The following is a 17,576-nucleotide window of genomic DNA, read 5'->3' on the forward strand; positions in this document are numbered from 1 at the left end:
AAACGTTTTGCTTCATAACTGTGTTGCCCTGACATCCCGAACAACAAAGTATGAGGTAGGCTAAAACCTCTGTTCTCGGTTTTAATTAAACTTTTTGATAAAAGCTGAAGAAAGTGGAAAGGAGAGTTGAATGGGAGAGAAAGCAGAGAAGAGTTGGGCAGTAATGGATACTATTTAGAGATTAGTGAGCAAAATACCTGTGTCTGTATGTACTTGACTTGAAAGAATTTCTATAATATACTATATGATCTTTTTTTGGTAAATAAATAATGAACCCCCCATCTCAGAAGTATATGCACTTTTTTTGACGATTTATATAAGCACTGAGAAAATTACTAAAGGATAAACACCAGGTATAAATACTTGATATTGGGCTGATGTGCAATAAAACTATAATAATTACAATAATCGAATGTGAGAAGAAGCATGACCACAGTAAAGACCATCGACGACCCAATCCTGCTCGTGTGCGCATGTGTATAGAGACACAGAAAGACGTTTCTTTATATGAGCACAAGGAGATGCATGAAAGAATCAGCGTGGTTGGTAACCTCCCCGCCTCCTTCCGCTGCGTGAAGCTTGCCAGGAGAGCCCGCCTCCCACTGTAATAGAGGCGGAAAGTGCTGAGTTCGTTTTCAGTCTCTCTGACATTGAGGACATGGAAATGTAATCCAGTTTTGGCCAGTGGAGCCTCAGCAGAAGTCTGGGGAGGCTTTGGGGGAAGGCTTCCTTCCCTAACAGAAGGGAATACATGAGGAGAAGCTCCCTTCCTTTGGATGGAGGGGAGTGACATACGGGGCAAGGATCTGTACTTACCATCTTGGTACCGTGAAGTAAACCGGGCGGAAAGCCCACACGCTGAAGACGGCCGAGCAAAGATGGAGATGTAGAGCTGCTGCACTCGCCAGCTCTGAAGTCCCTCGTATCTGGGCGTCCTATTAAGGGAGTTGTTAATGTTCTCCTTGTCCCGTTGCTGATGGGAGATTGTTTCTTCCAGTTGAACGCACCCTAGCTAGCTGAGAGAACCACCACCGTGCTCAAGGGGCTTATCTCCCAGCAGAGGGATGTTGGGCTGGAAATCTCTCCCATCTATCTATCCGCCCACATACAACTTGCTTTATATTAGTGGTTTCCAATTCTGGCCTCATATTAGAATCACCTGGGGAGCTTTTCAAATCTACCAATGCCTGGGCCACATCCCAGAACAATTAAATCAATTAAATCAGCATCTCTGGGTTGGGCCCAGGCACTGGTATATTCCAAGCGTGCTCCACAAGAGTCTGATGTTCAGCCAGAATCAGAAATCCCTGCTCTGTGTTATGCCTTTCTTGTGTGTCATAACAATGTTAGTCAGTGTATCTGTCATCTGAAATAAACTACTTGTATTAATTTTCTATTGCTGCATAACAAATTAGCACACACTAGAGGCTTGTGAGCATACCCTTCTGTAGGCTGGACTGGATTCCCTGCTCAGGGTCTCACGTGGCTGTGAGCAAGGTCTCGGCTGAACTGGGCCCTTCCCTGGAGGCTCCGGGAAGGAATCTGCTTCCAGCTCGTTCAGGCTGATGGTGGAACTCAGTTTCGGTGGAACAGCTGAGGTCCCGGCTCCCGTGCTGGCTGTCACCTGGAGTCACTCTGCATTTCTAGAGGCTGCTGGTACTCCTGGCCACGTGACTCCCTCTATCTTTAAGAAAAACTTTAAGAAAATCCAGAGAGAACTCACTGATTTTAATTTGCGCACTTCACCATTTTAAATGATCACTTGAGGCTCTTATTACAAGGACAACTGACTTGGAAGCTTTAATTATATTTGAAAAATCCCTTCACAGCAGTAACTGTATTAATATTTGATTGAACAATATGGGAATGAGAGTCTTGGGGGGGCCATATTTAGAATTCTGTCTACCATGACACCCCCAAATTGAATGGCTGACAAGAAGAACTATTTCCCACAGCCCTATGGGCCGGCGCTCTGGGCAGGGCTCAGAAGGGCCAGTGCACCTCTGCTCCACGTGGCATCGGCTGGGCTTTCTCATGCACTTGCAGTGCGTTGGTTGGTAGAGCTGGCTGTGGGGCTGGCTGGTCTTTGTTGGCCTCACATATCTTGGGATGGCTGGACCTCTGATGTTATAGGCTCTCTCTCTCTTTCTCTCTGTCTGTCTCTCTCTCAAAGAGGCTGTCCCAGGCTTGCTTCAAGCTGTGGAGTCCCAGGAGAGTGAGAGTGGCAGCTCCGAGACCTCTTTAAGTGGCGGCTTGGAAATCACACAGAATCACATCTGCCACTTCCTTCTGGTCAGAGCAAGTCAGAAGGCTAGCCCAGATACAGGGGGTAGGCCAAAAAGACTCCACTGTTTGATGGAAGGAGCTGTAAAAAATTTACAGCCATTTATAATATGTCATCACAAGTAATCAATATTTATGAGGCTATGTTGACAACGAGGTGTTTGGATGCTTCAGAGGTGCGAGAAGCACACGTAGATGGCCCTGACTTACCCTCAGCTACAGGCCAGCACATTTCAGTTCGCTCTGATGGAAAAATCCCAGGCGATTAACCAAGACTGTATGTTGAGTTGTGACCACCAGGTGCCCACGACTCAGATGGCAAAGACAAAGGAAACAATGCGCTGCTACAAGTCCAACCTTTTGAATCTTAGAGTGGCTACAAAATCATGCAACTAGATGTCCAGCACTTTAAAGGGCCACAGGCATCAAAGAACTCTCTTTCCCAAAGTAAGAAGCGGAGCACTTCTCATTCTTAGTTTGAGGATCGTCTTGGCTGCCATGAGGATCTAGAAGCTCCTTGTGACCTTGTATTTTACTGAAATGATAAATAGTCAAACACATTCAGTTTACACTAATTTCACGAGGACATGTTGTCTGCTGAAACTATCCAACACTCTTAGGCTGTGTCCTTTTGGTGGCTAACGTGTATTTATTTCCATTAATAGACAATAGATTTAAGGCAGCCACATCTATATTTGGACTAAAAAGCCCTTTGTTCATTAAAGTTTTCATGATCACTGTTTGAAAGCAACAGAAGCTTAGATGAACATATGAACATCAGACTTTGCACCCACCAACTGATCTTCTATATGACCATCAGAATGATCTTTCTAAAACAGCTTTTGGTCAACTAAATTATTCCCTGATTGTTTAAAAGGCTTCAGTCATTTCTTACAGCAAAAAGAATAAATTAAAAAACCCAGCCTTCTTAGTTTTGTGCACAAGGCCCTTCCCAGTATGGCCTCAGTGATGGGTTCTCATCTCCCATCATTTCCCTAAGTCCCCCGAAGAAGCCAGTATTGTTCATTCAGTAATTTAGTTATTCATTCATTCAAACAAGTATTCACTGAGGGCCTATTACGGACCATAGATGGTCTTCTAGTTACTGGAGATTCACAGATAAACAAAGTATTGTCCCCACTCCCACCCCCACCCTGCCAATGGAGTCAAGGCTTACTGGAGGCAAGAACAAAGATTGAAATGACAATTAGAGTGCACACAGTGTGATGCTATGATAATTCTCCAACCCAGAATGTTTTGCAAACATTCATTCATTCATTGGACATTTAGAGAGTGTCCACTGCTGAGAAGCATGGAAACACCTAGAGAGACCAGTGGGAAAGCACTGAGCTTAAATTTTCCACTTTAACTGGGCTTCCACGGCGAAGGAAGAAACCAAAAACAAGCACACAAAAAGGCCCAGGACAGTGTATCCATCTTTCCTTCCTGTGCAGGTGAAGCACCTCTGGCCCGGGGAACTGCACATCTCATTGGAGAGTTCTGCTGCCCCGGAGCCAGGGAGCTGTACCTGACTCCAGTGCAAGGCAGGGTGTGCACGGGGGTGGAAGTGAAGTGAGTCAGTTTCAGGAAAACTGTAGTGGCAACTGAAGGACAAAGGCCCCATGAACATCCTGTAAAATCTGTCTCCCTCCTGTGTTCCATGTTTTCTGCTTTTGGTTCTCAGAAAACAGGGAGAGAAGCAGGATCGGGTTAAAGGGGTAAGGTAACTAGCCTTCACCCTGGAGTCATTTTGTTTCCTTTCCCCATCGTTTCCCGCCCTGTCAGTGATCTCTGGAATAGGCCGAGTTACAGCTGGGGAAATGATGGACTGAGTGCTTTTCTGACACCTCACAGGGCCCCACTTCCCTCCCATCTGCCCTTCTACCCAAATCCTCCTCTCATGGAAGAGAACAAGGAAAACAAATTGAGAAAGTCAGCAAAAGAGGGCAGGGGAGGGATAGATTGAAGGAAGAAAGGAGATCAGTGAGAGGATGGTTTCATAGAAATGACAAAATCGAAATCCCTTTCACGTGCCAGAGGCTCCAGCTGAACTAATTTCCTAGTTTCTGCACATGCAGGGTTTTCCACCACATACACCCCTGCATATGTGAACCCTGGGCCTCCTTTAAGGTCCAGGGCAAACACGGCCACCTCCTCTCTGGTACTTCCCCTGATCTGCTGGCCGGAAGTGGTCTGACCCCAGGACTCCTAGTCTTTCTCTGACCTCCCTTTCTGGGCCTTAGCCTTTTCTTCACTGCAACCAACCAGCACACGTGCAGGGCATTTCCCATCCTTGACTGTGAGCCTGTGGGTAGGAGACTCCATACCTAGCACATCTTGGTAATCCCTGGCGGTGCCTAGCCCAGCCCTGCACAGAGGGGACCCTCAAACGACTCCAAGCCAGGAAACCGAAGGTTTTTAGCTCAGCCTGGCTGCCTGCTCCACTGGACTCTCTCTCTGGCCAGTAACCACACTCTGTTCTCTCTTTCAAGGTCTAGAGATGAGAATTGCTGTCTGCTCTCACTAGACCTCAGGTACTGCATTTTCCATTCTCATTTCCCTACAAAAAATTTTGTAAATTCTTTTTCTCTTAAACTCTACTCAAATAATCCTAATTTGATTATGTTTTATTTCTCTTGCTCAGACCCTAATTGATACAGTATTTTGTCCATGACAGTAACCGTTACTATTGGTTGGATCACTTTATATATATATATTTCCCCTCCTCTGTCCTTGCAATAAACTGAGCACTTCAGACCTAATTTCACCCGGAGAGACTCAGTAAGGTTAAGTAATTTATCTACAGTTGCTCAGCTTGTGGGGTCTCAGTTCACGTGTTACCATCTCACAGGAGGGCTTCCCTACTCAAAATAACCCCTTCCTCCCAAGCCCTAGTGGCTCTCTTCATCCCCTTCCTAACACTCATCAGGACCAGGTATTTCCCAGTTTAATTGGTGTTTTATCGACTTGTCTCATCCAGCCGAGTGTGTGCTCCGCAGAGGCAGGACTTGGTTTCATTCACGGCTTCACTCTCAGAACAGACTTGATACTCAGTAAATATGTGCTGAATGAATGAGAGAAATCCTCCTTCTTCGGTCCAGGCCCCCTTTATACTACATGTCTTTCCTAACAGCCTGGGATGATTTCTTTTCCTTCTACATCAAGATTTTCAAATCCAGAGTTTAGATCATGAAACTCTACTCACATCAACTCTTTAGATCCAAAGTCAGAAGTCTCAAAATTGGTTTTGATGTTTTAGGAAGAAAATGAAAGAGCCATGAAGAAGCAAAAGGAGACAGAGAGAGACAGAAGGACAGAGAGTGACACAGAAAGAGAGACGCTGAGAGAGAGAGGGTGAGACAGAGAGAGAGCATGGGAAGAGACAGGGAGACCCTCCAGGGCCGGAGCTGCATTGAGAGCTGCTTGGTGACGGGAATAAAGGAGGAGCGTGTGCAAACCTGGAGAGTCGCTCCTGAGACTGCATTCAAGGCAGGGGTCCTCTGGCAACCCGCAAAGTAATGCCACGCTTCAATGATTGCTGACACCGTGTACCTTAAAGCAACAGCAAAGTAAAAATAGTCATAGTTAATAAGTAAACAACCAGTGTCGAGATTCAAATCCAAACAGCCTACTATCTTGAAAAAAATCAAGTAAGAGTACAGATTGTAGTGTATGTTCTGTAAATACTATACCTTCTATTCCCTGGTGACAAAAAATGTTTTACATGCTCTACTAAATCTACTGCTTGTAACGATAGTAGACACCCACACGATTTCACACTTAAAATATTTTAAAATTTCAAATGAAAAGATTTCAAATTCATATGATCCTGCTATACATATAAGTAGTCATTTGCCTTAAAAAAAATCAACTTTGGACTTAAGTTCTTGGCAATTCTTTCATTTTGTTTCGTAAATCACTCTCTCGGCACAGAATTGGTCTCTGCCTGCTGGGTATCTACGTGAAGCCTCATTCAAGGCTTTTTCAGTTCAGGAAGAACAGAATTAAGTTAAACTCTCATTTCTCCGTTGTGTGTTCGCTGTTCTCCACTGCGAATTTCCCTTGGACGTCACTGTAAGGACATTCCTGGGAGTGTTCCAAAAACCATAAGGTGTACTTGTCTAGGCTGCAAGGCCTGGAGTCAGGGAACCGAGTACAGCGTGTGACACGTCGATGGAACTCGAAAGTGATTCCGTTGGCTGGCGGGAGGATCTCAGGGCTCATCTCAAGAGGGTAAATAGCTTAGTTGTTTTCTTTCCAAAGAAAAGAAGTTACAGCTGTTAGAAGCCTCTGTAATCTGTGTTCACTGGGTAGATATGAGGGTCCTTGCTCCTTAAAAAGTCATCCTGCGTGAATGCAAAAGGAGTCTTAAAGCAAACCCCTGAAGCCAGGGTGGACCAGCGTGGAGAAAAACATCACAGATTAAAATGAGAAGAATTCTGCACAGATGCCAACATGGGACAGGAACAAGACAGAGCAACCCCATTTCTGGCTGCTCATAACTGGAGCCATGACACCAGCCACCGCCGGGAAGGACCGGGGCGAAGAAGAAAAACCACATGTGTGCGTAAAATGAGCTTCCACAAGCCTGGATAATTTATATCAAGTGTGGCTGTTATTCTTGTCAGACGGTTTTGTGTGTGTGTATCTAAAAATCCTTGTAAATTCCACAGAGACATTGTTCCAGTAGAAATCCTTGCAATCACTGTGGTATCTCCTGACCACACCATCATTTCTGGAGAAGAAACTCCAGGCAGGGTACGCATGTCCCGAAGCTGGACTGTGCTGTGCTATCTGCCCATCAGTGTGACTATGAGACACAGTCTGAGGAGGATCACATCCTGCTGGGGTTAACTTGACTTACAGTGAGTCTCTGGGCTTGGCACATCCATGTCAACAGCTCTGTGGCCAACCCAGGTCTCCAAGGGTGGTTTTCAATGGGGCAGCCTTACGGGGAATCTGTGTAAAAAAAGGGTGAATTGTCAGTGATCTATGATTCCCTGAATCCATTTCACATTCCTGTTTGTGCCAATAAAATTTAAATTTCTCGTTTAAGAAAAATAAGCACAGTGGTATTGTTTTGGGCTGCCCTCTTATAATTCTTTCAAACAAATTCTATCATAAGCGTGAGATAAATGAGTTTGAAACTCAATTGCTGATCCAAACAAAACATTAGAAAAAGATGGAGGGAGACAGGAGGGAGTATGAGGTAGAACATCAAAGTCAAGGGGTTTTGTTGTTGTTTCTGTTTTGCAGCTACTTTGTTGTTTTTAAACAATGCAGCATCGTTTAGGTCAGAGTACACAGGGCTGGAGCTCAGGATCCAGACCCGTCTTTGCTGTGTGAGCCTCAGTCCTCAATATCCGGAGTAACAAGAGGTTGCATCAACTAAGCTCTAACATTCAAACCTTGCTTTTGTGGGTTTACACGGTCGGAGCCAGTTAGCCTGGACTTGCTCTACCATCTCTTCCATTTATTCGCCTATTTGCTGTGTGAATATGCCCTTCTCCAAAAAATAAACTCTCCTGGTTCCCCATTTGTTAAACGGGCACAATAACAGTACGTACCCCTCTTAGGGGGTCTGTGGAGATTAATGAGATTCTATATGTAAAGGCAGCGTTGGCACTTGGAAGTACCTTGTACACATTAGCTATTGATACTTACATCTTTATTATTATTCCGTCTTCATGGAGAAAGCTAAACCAGCATTTCTCATTGTAAGAGAAGCATGCTGTGTGGTGCGTTGCTGTAGGCACGGGCTTGAGCAGCAGGGTTTTGTGAAGGGGCTTACGTTTTATGATACATGAACCATGGAGAAGTGAATGCCCTTGAAACTCGGCAAAAGCTCTCACCCTGTGAGCCTCTTCCCAGTGAAGTCACTTCTTGCTGGATAAACAAGTCTGGCCCCATTGCGGGAAGCACTCCAAGTGAAGCCTCCTTTTTGGTGTGTGATCTGCGTCTGAAATAAGCATTTCAATTAGATTCATTAAGACAGTTATTACTTGGTAATTGAATAGCAACAGATTGCAAAGGAACACTTACTGAGGTCTAATAAGTATGTAGGAGAGAAATCGTCTCTTTCTGTAATTCCATCAGCTATAAAGCAGTGTAATTAGATTCTGACTAACACATTCAAATTGAAAGGAATGTTGAGGCATATAATTGGCACTTAGGAAGATACCTGCATTACGTTAGGTGCTTCCGATTTACATACTTATTAAGTGTCAGTTTAAGTTGTTAAATAATTGAGACTAGTGGACAGTAGTAGGTCAAGTGATTAAGTATTACATTCTTCAACATATTAATAAATTAAGACCAGGTCTATTTTAAAATGCAACATGCAACCTTACTGTGTCCATAAGGTTGCATAGATACATGTAATATTTCAATGTTTCTCATTCAAAAATTCAGGACTCGACTCTGATTTTCTCAACTATAATAGATTCATTCATTCATTCATTCATTCATTCATTCATTTGCAATCATTTTTTGAGCAACTACTGTGTGTAAAAAAGCACATTGTTTGCCATCAATTTGATAATAGAGATAAGACGGGTATGCAAGAAAAATCCAGTTTGTGACACAAACAAAGTATGCTGGCAGAGCAAAAACAGAAGAAAAAAAAAAAACAAATTCTTTTCATATTCTCTTCTTTTCAGGAGACATAATCCTCTTTTGGATTTCAATTTTCTACCAGTTATACAACTAGATAGTTCTACTTCCAAACCAAAGCACAAACTTCAGAGGTAGATCCTTATCCTTTATTATTTTTGATGCAAAATGAGGACCACGTGCTATGTGCATAGCAAGTTCAGTTAAGTACTTACAAAGCCCTGGATATCTTTTTATAATGAAAATGCATTTAATTTTTTTGAGAAGTTCCATTTAATGCAGTTATATTAACCACCAAAATGTGGGTAACTCAGTTTGTCTTTCACTGAAACCATCTCTCATAAGAAAATATAACTTCTTTTTAAATATAAGAGACTCATATCCTAGAAAATCCACAGGGAAACAAAATCTGCAGTGACTGCACATGTGTGGTTGTGGTGAACAGTTCAGACTGCATTTATCAGGCAGAAGGCTCACTTGATTGATAGCTGCTGCAAAAAAGGACCACTTTTGTTAGCAAAGCTGCTGAAAAGTAAAGAAAAACCACTAACCCTCCCCCTCCCAGCACACCAAAAAGCAGGACTTCTTGATAATATCCATTTTTGATGATTTTCTAATTTGTAAATGTTGACAGAATGTGTCCAGATTGCACAAAGTTCTCACGATTGGCAACATTTCCCCCCTCCTCTCTTGTTAACCACCTTTTTATCTCGGAAGGGACGGAGAGGAAAAGAACATGTCTCTGTTACTGTTCCAGCACCATTCTGATTTTACTGTCAAAGCCCCAGCATACCACGACCTTATGTTTATAAATCCAGCTCCTTATCTAGCAGACCAACCTCTCCCCGCTCCCTCATTGTCACAGATACCATGGTCTCCCTCGTCGTTCATGCTCACTATCACAGCTGGCATCTGACACTACCCTTTCCTCCCTGTCACTAAAAAATGGATGTTGCTCAGCCTGTCACTTGTCTCTACTACGTCTCTAAAGCTCCATCTTAGCTCTCCGTGTCTGTTCAACCTTTACTCATGCTTCATCCTGTGTGAAGACTTACAATGCACTGATGTGACAACCAGAGGGATTTATCCTGAATATGAGGGAGAATTGCTTGACCATGACGCATTGGAAAAGGCTTTTAAGGGAGTTTGTCGTGATGCTTAAGGATGACAGACTCCTCTTGGATGGGAGCCATTTTGCATTTTCTGGAACTTGACTTTGTTCATCTGCTTACTTGGGGCCATGCCTCCCCTCTCCCCTTGCAGCTCTGACTCTGCTGATTCCTCGGCCTCTTACATCTGCCTTCATTTCATCCCCAGCCAAGTACATAGATTTCTCTATTATTGATACCTTATCATTTCTTTACAAATTCCCGTGAACACCCTTCTGAAGTCACTTCAATGACCAATTACAATAGAAGCTAATATTTATTAAGTACTTACTATGCACCAGACCATGTCATAAGCACTTTGCTTATATTATTTCCTTTAATCCCATAACAACTATAGAAGTCAGATATTATCAATATCTTATTGTCCTAACTGGGAAAAGGAGATTTGAGTTAAACAACTTGTCCGAGGTCACGTGGCTAGTAAGTTGTAGAACCTGGATTTACACCTAGGAAGTCTCCCTCGTAACTACCACAGCATAAAAGGAGTCACCTGATTAAATTTCAGGCTTGTCTCCAACAGAGCTGACGTTTACTGCTATCCTCCAGTATTCATCCCCCTCTCCTATCTTAATATCACCCAGATTTAATGAAAATGCCACTCATCTCCAAACTGCCCCATCACAGCTCCAGTGGTGGGCTCTTGTTGGTTGAAACCCATTAAGGCGTTCCCTTTCCTCTGCCATGTCTTTTGTACAGTGGTGGGAGCCTGATGTTTAAGTGTCTGAACCTGGAAATTCTTGTTTGGAAGGCTGGACAGAAGTGCTCCCCCTGTTGCCGAATGTGAGAACAGCAGCACAGAGCTCCCACTTGTCCTGGCGCCAGTCCCATGGCCAAGGCAAGAGCCAGTCTTAGCATGAAGCTACCATCCAGATGGGATGGGAGGCAGATGGGAGACCTGGGAAGAAACTGGCTGAGCTACTTCAAAGCCCACCCAGCCTCTGGAGTTCTTGTTATGTGGGCTAGAGAACCCCTTGTATTGCCCAAGACAACTTAAGCTGGGGTATTTTACGGGTGGAGATGAGGCCCGTTTGCCCAGGACAATCCAAGTTTATACCTGTTTTTCTGGAATAATTATTAGCTATTATTAGATATTATTTTACATATTATACTTATATAATGTATATATTATAATTATTATTGCCTCCTTTCATTCTCAGAGTGTCCTCGTTTGGATAATAAATCATATGGCCACCCTAGCTTTTCCATAACTTGAAACAAGAAGCCCTAACTAACCCATTCAGTTCTTTCTCCGACTTGATTTCTTTCTGTGCTTTTCACAAACACCCTACAGCTTGATGTGAGAGGATCAGAAAATAAAGATCCCCTGATAAATGGGACATGGTAACTTTGACCCATCAAATTCCTGACCTCTCCTTGCTTCGAGTCGGCTAAGAAAAGGTCTCTTCGTGCCCAAATCTAATGAAAAGGCCATTTGGGGACCCGTGAGCTCTCGCCTGCGGGGAGCCGCACCCGAACCCCGCTGACCGCAGGCGGCGAGCATCAGTGCTGTGAATCCAGAAGCATGGCATCCACATTCTCTTTGTCAGCAGGGAAAGATTAGGCTGTTCCTTGCTGCTCAGTCTTTCTTGCTGAACAGTCCAAAGCAGCCCCTTAGAACAGAAAGAACTACGCATCACTGAACATCATACCCGTGAACCAGCGCAGCACATCAATGCCGACGCCCTGGGAACCAGATTGAAAAGGTGTTCCTGGCGTCTGAGTCAGAGCCAGAGCAACACACTGAGTGAACGTCGGATTCCAGCTAGGAACGCTAATTTTAGCAGGGGCCGAGAAAGAGAAAATGAGGAGAAAATAGCTCTAATGGAGAATCATAACTGGAAACGTTTGGATTTGTACCCTGAAATGCAGCACAGGCCTTTGGACTTGAGGTTTGGGGAAGAGAAAACATAATGATTACAAAGCAAAAATAAGGAAGGATTCAAGCACTTTGCATCCCTGAATCTTTCCTTCCACTCAAATACTGAGAAGAAAAATTTTGAAAATATTTACTTTTTCCTCCAGATTCATGTTCATCTCCTTAAAAAAAAAAAAAAAGCTTTAAAACAGCAATCTCGGCAACCAGTATAGTAGGTGTAGCAGGTATCCTGGCTGGGCGGAGGGTGGGCGTCCAACACACGGAGGGCCTCTCTTTGTGTGTAGTAATTGCAACCAGTAGGAGAAAAGTTGAAACTCATCTAATGTCCCTAGTTGGTCCCATGATGACTATGTATCTGAGGGCCCCGAGGGCCTGCAGCCCGTGGAAAGCAGTCGAGTGAGAAGGGATGGACAAGGAACAGGCCGAGGTCTCAAGGGAATGGGAGTTCTGAACAGAGCTTGGAGGCTCCTACAGAATTTGTCATCATCCGGGGAACCAGGAACCCATTGCTGCATAACAGAAGATTCCCCAGCTTAAAAACAATGACCATTTTATATGAGTCATTTTATATGGGGCGGGCCTCGGTTGAGTCCTCTGCAATATGTCGAGGTGACTGGGGTCACTCCATGGCATTCAGCCGCATGCCTGTGGCCTTGGCAGGCATGGCTGGAAGGCTGGACTCCACTGGGCCCTTTCCTCCTCTGTGGAGTCTCAGGGCCTCCGCACATAGTTTCTCAAGCAAGGGCGTCAGATTTCTTAAGGGGTGGTGCTGGGCTCCAAGTGCCCAAGGCCAAGGCTGCCAGTTTCCTTAAAAGCCAGGGCCAAGGGGGAGCGTGTATTTCAGGGGTGGAGCATGTGCTTAGCATGCACGAAGTCCTGGGTTCAATCCCCAGTAGTGCCATTAAAAACAGAATTAAGAATAAATACATAAATAAACCAATAAACCTAATTACGCCCCCCCCCAAAAGAAAAACTATTAAAAAAAAAAAAAGCCAGAGCCAAACTCAGCATAGCTTCACTTCCACCGTCCTTACTCTCTTAGTCAAACAAAGGCCTGCCAGATTCGGGGGGAGGGGGGCGGCAAGGACACAGGGGCCCCATATCTCCTCGGGAAGCATGTCAAATAATTTGCCTCCATCTCTATTTTGCCACAACCAGTTACACCAGCAGTGTGTGTGTGTGTGTGTTTGTATATTGAAAGAATATATCCCTAAATACTTGAGGGCGGCTTGTGTAATCTTGCTCGGGGAACCTAACTCCCCTTCAAACTGGAAATGAAGTCATTCTCTACCCTTGACTTCAAAAGTGTTGCCCTGAGCTCGTTTCACCTCAGTCAGGTGAAGGCGATACTCACCACGGCAGGGAGGCAAGCGGATCTCCACCTTCAGAGCTGTGTCTCTGAGGACCTGCTAGCCTGTGGGCTACTGATCTAGGCTCAGACCCACCACCCGGGGCGGAGGAAAGAGTTGGATCACTCACGGCTGGGGAGTTTTGAGGCTCCAGCTGAATTTCTGCAGGAAACCTTGTCTTCCTCCCTTGACTTTCCCAGCCCCACCCTCGGCTTCTGACTGGGCAGGAGTGGTGATAAGGATCTCTGGCTCCCAGTAGGGAGGTCGCGTTCCACTTTCCTTGACATGGAGAACAGTTGATTCTCAATTCCTGCAGGATTCAGGCAACAGCAAAAGAGACGGCAGCTGTGTTCTACAATCAGAATGGTCTCTCCCTGGAAACATGGAGGCAGGGTTGCAGAGTGTCCATGAAATACAGAGTGTGAGTTTAGACAGCGGCGGTGATGAGTCATAACAAGACAATTACCCTGGTGATGGCGTGGGGTGGGGCCTGCAGTTAAATACGTACAGGGCTTGGAGCCACTAAGGTTTGGGCACTAAAATTCAATCTGTGCTTATTGGCTGGTGAAGCCTGAGATGGACACGTTGTATAGATCAGATCTTTATTTATTTATATTTTTTAGTGAAGAAACTGAGTTGAAATAAAACATGAGCCGACTTAGCAAAGGGAAAGGTGAAAACAAGGGAAGAGTGATACACAATAACCTTCTTTATTCTGCTCCGTCTACCTTCCTTCTCCGCTTGTACAGTTTGAGTTTAAGTCCCGGTGGGGAGAGGTGGCTAGTGAGCACTCCTGAGCTCCAGTTCCAGGCTTTTGTAGAGGGCCTTGGGGCATCTGCAAAGCAGTCTTGCTTCAGGCTGGACATGGGCTGAGCTGCCTGTCTTCTTTTCCCCTTGGGTTATAAACACCTAAGTTGTGAACCTGAGACTTGAGGGGAATGGCTGTCTTGAATGCAAGCATCATCTGTCATCATCCTGTGCTAGTTCCTTCCTTTAGTATATTTCTCAGAAATGTGAATATTGCATTTCGCTGTAAAGGGCACTATTAAGAAGGGGAGAAATTATTAAAGGAAGAGGAGCTGTCTGATGATTTTATTTAAACTTCAGTTTGAACTGTCACATGACTCAGCATCCCTTAATGAGGGGTAAACTTTTAATGGTAATTGTTATGGAGTCCAGTGTGTTTAAGGCCATGCTTGTCTAACTTTTTCTTTTCTTCACTTCCTCCTTTTTAAGATGGTTTTTTTTCATAAAGGTAAAAGTAATCTATAATATTTAGATCTACTATTTAAGGACAGCAACTATAGCACTGAGAAGAGAATAAATTGTAAAAAAAAAACTTAAAAAAAGATCTTATTGATTAAATGTTCCGATATAAGAGGACAGGTTGAGAAACTGCAAATATGTATAGGTGTGTGTATCTATACATATGTGTGCATGTATGCATATAAATATATTAATATAGGAAAAAAAATATTAATAAACAATTTAACCACTTCTTTTATGAGACTAAATCTCTCAGATAACATGATGAAAAGTTAATCCATCTTTTGAAAAGAAAATAAAAACTGAAGGAAAAAAAAAGACCATGAGTCATTGTGTAGAGACATTGAACATACAAACCCTGAATCATTAAATACATTTTCCACCTTTATTGAGGTATAATTGACATATAACCTTGTGTAAGTTTAAGGTGTACCTTGTGATGATTTGATACATGTATATATTGCGAAATGATTACCACAGTAAGGTTAAACACATCCATCACCTCACCATTTTGTGTGTGTGTGTGTGTGTGTGTGTGTGTATGGGGAGAACATTCTACAAAACTCCCCATAAACTATGCCATCTTCACCTGATGTGGCTTTAGAACCATGGTCCGGAATGACAGCAGATTCACTGCAGCCATAGCTCATCCCAGCTATTCCCCTGTTCCGCCACGGGTACAGAGAGACACCGAGACCAGCTGCATAGGCAGGTTCTCCCACTGCCACGTGCAGGTGGGCTGAGAGACTCCCGATGCGAAACTGAGTGCACCCGCTTTGCAGCTGTAAACCCTAGGTGCCTCTGCAGGACCGCTGCCTGGGGGCACTTACGGAGCCTCTCCTGCGCTCCGCTTTTGCTCAGGCGGAGGCGCCGGCAGGAGGAGTTGGTGTGGGTCACAGGATAAAGGTCAGAACCATCCCCTCCCTACTCCACCACAGCACAGAGATGCGAGGCTGAGAGCTGGAGGGAGGAGCGGAAAAGACACAGGTTCTAGGACCCAGCTCCAGAAGGAGAGCAGAGGTGTTGGCTTCACCTGGGAGCTGGTTCAGAGCTGCAGACTGAGGACAAATCACCTGGGGTCTGGCTCAGCACTGAGCTCTGATTCGCTGGCTCTGGGGGAGCCCTGAGATCCTGCTTGTCCCCCAGGGACACTGCCGCTGTTGCCGCTCCTACAACAGGCGTGGCTCTGGGGCACCTGGTAATTTCAGTGTCGTTCCTCTCTTTGTTTTTAAGCAAGTACCTTTAAAATTGGAAAACACGATTAGGTGTTCCCGTGAAATCAATCTCATTATTCCAGGAACTAAGAATATTGAAATCAATGAGGGGAAGGGACTGAAAGTTGGAGGGAGCGGTGGTTGGAGAGAAGAGAATTACCGATAGATATTCTGGATCCAGCCTTTGTACGGAAATCTTGGGACACCTGTCTTTCAGTAGCCAATTCTGTGTATCTCTCAGGTGCTCTGTATTTTCATAGTGTTGCTATGATTTATTATCATTATTATAACATCATGATAATTAAAATAAGAACATGAGGGGTGGTTCATAAGAACACGAGGGGTGGTTCAGAAAGATAGCTCCCCTGCTTGCCATTTGCATGACCCTGGACAAGTCACATACCCTCTCTGAGCTTCTGTTTTTTCATCTGTAAAATGGCAATAATAATCCTGCCTCTCTCACTGACTTGTGAGGATGAGCTGGAGTTAAAGAGATCATGAGGCTGAATAATAATGCTCTGTTCAGATGTTACTTGTCGATACTGCTCGTCAGTGACAAGATGATACTGCAGGGACCCCGTTGTCCAGGAGAGCGTGCGCTTGGGCGACTTTTCCTTAGACAGCAGTGGGAAATTAAATCCCTGTTAAAATACGAATTCGAAAAACCAGTCAGAACAGGGGAATTATTGGAATAAAGTAAGCAATGTGTCTGAGTCAAATAGGAAACCGCGTCTAAAGACTTGGAGGGCCTCAGTAATAACTAGCTACCCCCGCGGGGGCCCTGGGGAAGGGTCTGTCTGGGTTTGAGTGACCTGGCCATTTTGTCCCTCATCCACTGATGAGGCCACAGGCAGACTCTCCTTCATTGGCCTTTTATAGATGGGGCCCAGTTCCTGGGACGCCTGGTGGTGAAGTCCCGCGCCGCGCTGCTGGTTCGGCTGAAAATAAACAGGGCGGTTAGAAGAGGATAGGAAAGAGTGTCTAGGAACTGGTGAGAAAGTGAAGACCCCAGCTCGCAGAGAGATGTCACGACTCTTCCCTTCTGCCTGTTGAACTCTGGAACGGCAGGGAGGACGGGGAGAGCAGGGACCTAAGATCTGATTAGAAGTGCTCCGTGAGTCAGTTCTAGACGCTCTCATCCCACTTCACTTTCACAACAGCTTTATGGGGCAGAGAAAAATTCCGCTGTTTCAGAACTGAGGAGACTGCGGCTCAGAGAGGCTAAACCACATGTCTGTCTCAGCTCACACAGCTCACAGAGGACGGAGCTGAGACACAAACCCAGGTCTGGCCTGACTCCAAAGCCCACAGTTTCCCCTCCTATCTTGCTGCTTCCTGAAAAAGACGGTTCGGGAGATGTGATGTTGCTACACAAATGGTGTCAACGCAGGTCGTGTGTTTCCACAGCTTTACTTAAGGTGATTGTTCTCAGACGTTAGCAGCATCTCCTAAAGATCTTCTTAAAACACAAGCTGCAGGGCTCACCCCAGAGTTTCTGACCGAGGTGAGGCCAGAGCATCTGCCTTTCTAGCCAGCTCTCGAGGGATCCTGACACGGCTAGTCCGAGGACCACACTTGGAAAATGGCTGTCTTAGGGGAGTGGATCTCAAACTCGGCTCCACATCAAAATCACATAGGGAGTTTAAGAACCCCAATGCCCAATCTGCACCCCGTACCAATTACATCAGAATCTTGGGAGGTGGGACCAAGGCATCAGTATTTAAAAAAAAACAAAAAACAAAAAACAAAAAAACTCCCCAGGTGATTCAGCCACCCAGGCAAGTTTGAGAACCTGTGTCTAAAGATA

The 17,576-nt window shown here is 44.8% G+C and overlaps 1 long non-coding RNA gene across 2 annotated transcripts; it reads right to left on the reverse strand.

Annotated features, from left to right (window-relative positions):
• Window positions 1-1,787: 1,787 nt before the first annotated feature.
• Window positions 1,788-13,708, reverse strand: LOC123619700 (uncharacterized). 2 transcript variants are annotated; one of them, XR_006728358.2, is made up of 5 exons: window positions 13,295-13,708; window positions 8,136-8,242; window positions 7,148-7,242; window positions 5,742-5,835; window positions 1,788-2,818 (listed from the first exon to the last, which is right to left on the reverse strand). It is a non-coding gene; the product is annotated as an uncharacterized LOC123619700 (long non-coding RNA). The 2 variants fall into 2 exon arrangements; XR_012507285.1 differs by having other exon boundaries at window positions 7,948-8,242.
• Window positions 13,709-17,576: the final 3,868 nt, after the last annotated feature.

Source organism: Camelus bactrianus, chromosome 6, assembly GCF_048773025.1.
Source record: "Camelus bactrianus isolate YW-2024 breed Bactrian camel chromosome 6, ASM4877302v1, whole genome shotgun sequence".
Taxonomy (NCBI): Eukaryota; Metazoa; Chordata; class Mammalia; order Artiodactyla; family Camelidae; genus Camelus; species Camelus bactrianus.